Here is a 6,303-nt window from a genome sequence, read left to right on the forward strand (position 1 = left end):
TCCCCTCTTAGCTAGATGAAAGAGAAAAGAGGTGAAAGGTGATGTTTCAGGGGATTGCCAAGCCAATGAAGATGAGAGAGGCCACCCAGAGACAGACATGCAGACATTCAGACAGAGAGACATGCAGACAGAGAGACATGCAGACAGAGAGACATGCAGACATTCAGACAGAGAGACAGACTAATAGATAAGCAGACAGACAGACATACATGCAGACAGACAGAGAGACATACATGCAGACAGACAGAGAGACATACATGCAAACAGACAGACAGATAGAGCATGCAGACAGATAGACATGCAGACAGACAGACATGCAGACAGACATGCAAACAGATAGACATGCAGACAGACAGACAGACATTCAGACAGACAGCCGGACTGACATGCAGACAGATAGACATGCAGACAGATACACATACAGACAGACAGACATGCAGACAGACAGACAGACAGACATGCAAACAGATAGACATGCAGACAGACAGACAGACATTCAGACAGACAGACAGACTGACATGCAGACAGATAGACATGCAGACAGATAGACAAGCAGACAGACAGACAGACAGACATGCAGACAGATAGACATGCAGACAGACAGACAGACATCCAGACAGATAGACATGCAGGCAGGGAGACACACAGGCAGACAGACAGACATGCAGGCAGACAGACATGCAAGCAGAGCAGCCTGGTAGAGAGGGATCATGAGCTGTAACAGGATCAGCAGTGGGACGTGTTAAAAAAGCAAACAGGTATCTGGTCTGGAGAGAGACAATGATATGCGTGCACACACACACACACGCACACACACACCTGGCTGGGTTGACACTGTCTCCTCTCCCCGGTATCTGTTGAAACCTGCCCTGTCACAAGCACACCTTTTGACAGGGAGATGCTGCAGTGTCATTGCTCTCTCTCCAGTGTGGGCTTTGACATTTCTTATTGATCTCTTAACTTGTGACGGTTCGCGCGTCTGAGGCCTATTTACGAAAACTACTGAATGTATCTTTTTTTTCCTTGTTGTTTCTCTCCCTCCTAAAAGAAAAACAGAAATGTCGATATAGCAATCCCATTTATTTATAAAGCCTTTGTCCGTCACAGTTGTCACAAGATGCTTTTAAAGTAACCCAAGACAGGCTAATGCCATGATGGTACTGTTATTGGCATAATGACGACGGTTATAGTTGGAGGATGGAACGCCATGGTGACGTTGTATTTAATGGCTCCAGACCATTGAGTGGGCTGCCACCCAGGACTGATGTTTGGTGGGGCGCTCTTTGGACTTGGTGATGAATGATCTGGTAAAACGCTCGCTCCCCAAGTCCTTGTAGATCGCCTCAGCCAGGCTAGTAAAAAGCTGGCGTCACATTAATGTGTCCTCCGGCGTGATGGATTGAATGGGAACTGACAGTGGGGCCAGCGATCCCAGTCAACACACAGGGACTACGGAATGGGGGGAACATGGAATGTGCATTTGTATGTGACAAAATGGACGCTCATGCCTTCTGACGTGGTAGGCACTTAGGCTCTGTACTTTCTATCTTTTTCTCCTTCTTTTCTAGTTCTGCGTCTCTCTGTGTGTCTGTCTCCTCCTGTAACTATTTCTGTTTCTCTTGCCGTCTCTGTCGCTCGATTTCTCTCCTCTCTATTCATATCACTTTACATTCTCGCTGCCTCTCTCCTCCGTTTGGACTCTCTCGCCTCAAGACATGAAAATAATAGGCTTCTCTGTAATTATGTCGTATGGGTTTGATGCTCCACCACAAAGTGGTTGATAACAGCATATTACTCCGCCTGTTTTCAAACAGACAAAGGAACAGTTATCAAAATATACCCACTGGACTTGAGTTAGAAAATGAAACATGTTTAAGAAAAACTGTCCTCAAAAAGGTAGAGAGAGAGATTGCCTCAAATGCCATTGACAGTTGCGGGTGTGATGGTAATCAATGAGAATACACTGGTTAGAGAAATTTCCACAACACGGGAAAGCAATGGGGCATGTTCATTTGGATACACATAACAACATTTTATGCCATCCAAAATACACATTTCTTTGAGTTTCTTATTGGACCCATTTATAACGTAACACCTCTGATTTGGTTTATAATGTGACACCTGCTTTTCTCTGCTTATTGAACACGACCCTGAACAAATTACAGGGAGAACCAATGTATAGCTGTATGACAATCAATTCTATTCACCCGTTCCTGTCAGATCTGAGACTCAATGCTTTTTCACAGAGCCCTGGTGGGTTGGCAAGCTGACATGACACATCCATTCACATGATAACAGGACATGCTATAGCACACATGATCCCGTTGTCCTTCCGAATCCCTTGGCCTTTTAGTTATCACGACGGTCACTAAAGAGATGCAATGAGATCCACTTTGAGTCATCAAAAACGTTCATTCATAACACATAGCAACCAATCAGAATGGTCGGCATGGCGGATCAAGGTACCATTGGCGCAGACCCATTCGGACCTCCGTGGGGGAAGAAAAGGCGAAGGCTGTAATTTCCTTCTTCAGATCTCGTGATATGAGATAAGCGCGAGTGTTCCTGACACTGAGGATGATCTGTTGAATATTGTATTGTTGTTGTGTTCATTTTTAATCTTCTCGGGCCACGCTGCATTATGCCCTTGCATGTTAAGAGAGGAGGGTAGAGGCTGAACGGATTCCACATGGACTAAAAGGCTTGGCTTGGTGGAGGAAAAGAAGACATTTTGTGAAGGGAAGGAACAATATTTGTGTGAATTTAGAAGAATTAATGACAAGCAATGACATGTATTTCATTACGTTATTGTAGTATGGTTAATTTGTTAGATTCTTGTTTCCTTGTAATTGCGTGCTATTTGCTTTTGTCTTTGTTCTATTAAAACATCCACTGACTATGAATTTTGAGTGTTTGTCATTTGTAGGTCTTCAAATCTTTCCTCAAACAACAAAATCTCCAAATCGCCTAAAATCCATTATGTAAACAAGTGACGAACCATGGCTAATGGACATAGGCCTTCTTTGGGGCAAAATATCCTCCAACACATTGCATTGAACTGATTTTATATATCTGTGTGTGTCTATTGGTGTGTGTGTTGTAGAAGCGAAGCAGCTGGATCTGGTGACTCTGAAAGAACCTGCTGGTAGTAGAGATTATGACCAAGGCTGCAGTACCGAAACAACGCTTACAAGCATCTCAACATAATCTCCTCTAACACCTAGTGAAGCAGGGTGGCAGTATCACTGAGGCCAGTGACCTAAACCAGTAGGTAGACCAAGACATTATCACTGAGGCCAGTGACCTAAACCAGTAGGTAGACCAAGACATTATCACTGAGGCCAGTGACCTAACCCAGTAGGTAGACCAAGACATTATCACTGAGGCCAGTGACCTAACCCAGTAGGTAGACCAAGACATTATCAGTGAGGACAGTGACCTAACACAATAGGTAGACCAAGACATTATCAGTAAGGTCAGTGACCTAACACAGTAGGAAGACCAATACAGTATCAGTGAGTTCAGTGACCCAACACATTAGGTAGACAGGGTCAGACAAAGCAGGATCAGATACCAGAGTAATAAGAAGAGACGGTGGTTGGGATATTGGCAAAGCAACATACTGTCTTGTTAACACACCTTTAGTGTACATACAGAAATATACAGTATCTATCAGTTTGAACTCTATAGTCATTGCAGCTCATCATTTATGACAACAGCAAAAAAGGAAGATGAAACCAGGATGTGATTTTACAGTATGTTAATATACCATAATAAACATCAAAGTACCCCAGCATTCTTGAGGTTGTTAGTGATTTCACTGAAACCATCAAACACTGCAATATGAAACACCTGATCAAATAAAAACACCTGTGAGCTAAATGTTCTTCTTAGTTGGCAAGACATATAAGTGTTGAAACAGACATACTTTAACGGTGATAGTCCATACTTCTGCTTCATATTCATCTTTTATTGTGTTTTTTTCCCTGTAATGTGCAGCAAAAAAATGCAATTGTGACTTTACTGTCCTTTGTACTTTATAATACTTACAGTATGGGGGGCACTGTGTCAAAATGACATTATCCTAAAACACTAGCAAGGTGTCATGTCATCATTTCAATCATTCTAATTTGTAAGACTGTTTTCATGTTGATTATATCTGGACACGGTCCATTGAAGCATTGCTCATGTTAGGCAAGTTAAGCTGCTATAACAATGTTAGTTAGCTTTTGCTTGTGGCAACAGGGCTAGTTGGTTAGCTTGTTTAGTTATAGTTTGTTATCTACCTATGAAGTTATTTTCATATTCACGTGTTTTAATAGATCAAGTGTATACAGTCACATTAAGAAACCTGATTCAGACTGGATCAGGTTGCTGGTCATTGTTTTCAAGACAGTTCTATAATCGTTTCTTATTTGACGTCTCAATTTTTTTAATTTAACTGGCACATGAAGACCAAAATGGCATCCTATAGTTTACAGCCAAAGGTCATAAATACTGTAGAAGCTAACACTGAAACATGTCCCTGAATGTGTCTTCCACCATGGCAACTTCCTCTCATGGAAACTCTTAAAACACTTCCGATTTAGTTAATGTTGCCTTTTGTTCAAATATCTGCTGAGCAGGGCACAATAAATCAAATTGAAACCAGTAACATGCAGTCAACATTGTCAGAAACATAAAAAAAATGTGTTTTTTATTGCAAAGCAATTATCTGCTTTTTCTACGCCTTCATCTTTTTAATAGATCAATAGAATAGAAGTCTCAATTCTGTCGTTTTCTGAGTTTACAGTCAGTCACCTGATAATTGATGGCAAAATGGGGTTTGGAGAACCTACCCTACTCCTGTTTCAGTTAACAATGACAGCTACTCAATGTGGTAGATCAATTGAATATGAATGGAAGTAATATGTGATAAATAACCATTATTCAATTTGGCTACAGACAGGGCTCTTTGCCTGAGCTCTGCCTTGCCCCAGAAAAGATTAAACATTGATTTTGCATCTCAACTCCTCAGTATCCAATCCACACTGGTAGTTATTTTTTAAAGAGGGAACTCACTTGTACACACACATGCAAACACAAATGCACACAAACACACCCAGACCCACACCCACACCCCCACACACACACACACACATCAAACCCGCCCACACTTGGTTCATGAGCACATTCGTCCTGACATATCTAGACGAATCACGCGACTTCACGCCACTGGTAAACTAAGACACACCAGTGAAACTCTATCTAGTCCCTCTGTCTCAGCCTCAGCGTTTCCACCCGACACGGCCGTGCCAGGACCACACTCCGGGATGGGATCCTCTGCGTGTCGTGGTCGGCGATCCGGCGATCGAGCCTTTCTTTGCACCTCTGAGATTGAATGGCCAGATCCAAGCAGCGAGAGCTCTGTGATGTAATCAGTGTAATTTCCATTTGGAAAGGATCGAGAACGCTATTGGAAAAGTCTTACTTAGCGGTGGCGCGCTTTCAGAAAACGGAGAGAGAGAGAGATAGAGAGAGAGAGAGAGAGAGAGAAAGAGAGAGAAAGAAAGAAAAACTACAGTGCTTCAAGCTCATGTTCAATTCACAATATTTCAGTTTCCCACGAATCCCAAACTGCTCCGTATTTCCTACACAGTGTACTAGTTTTGACAAGAGCCTTATGACTTCCCCATGGCCCCTGGTCAAAAGTAGTGTACTACATAGGGAATAAGCAACATTTAGGACCCAAGCCAAGAGGACTTACTGAAATATCGCTTGGTCATAAAACATGTTTTGGAACCGATTCAAAGCACAATTCAAAGGGATGAAGTTAATAAGTTATGTTAGTAGTAAATTATTGGGCTCCTCTGTTTGGCATTTATTTTTTGTCTTTGTCAGAGTGTCAGAGTTTGGCGAGAGAAAGCAAGACAGATGCTGAGATAGTGAGTGCTTGTTAGATTCAGAGTCTAGCTTAGACAGACATCAGCTTCTAATTAGATTGGCCTAGGTGTGGGATACTCGTCGGATCAATTAGAGTCAATAAAAAATGGAAAAGTATGTTTTTTTTCATTCTTTTTTTTTAACAAAGTTCACTTACTGGAAAGACTAATAAGATTAGGTGAGATTCATGCAGATATACAGAAAATGCTTAACGGTTCACAAACTCACTGCTGTATTGTAGCATTTGCAATGTCTTCATGTTGACACCATGATTTGCTCATTATCGTCCTGGTAGATAGACAGACTATTAGAGCGATGGGAGAGACTTGTCTGGGTCATTTGTAATTGTGCAATCAACCTCATTAGTTTAACCACTCATTT

This window comes from Esox lucius, chromosome 9, assembly GCF_011004845.1.
Source record: "Esox lucius isolate fEsoLuc1 chromosome 9, fEsoLuc1.pri, whole genome shotgun sequence".
NCBI classification, from domain to species: Eukaryota; Metazoa; Chordata; class Actinopteri; order Esociformes; family Esocidae; genus Esox; species Esox lucius.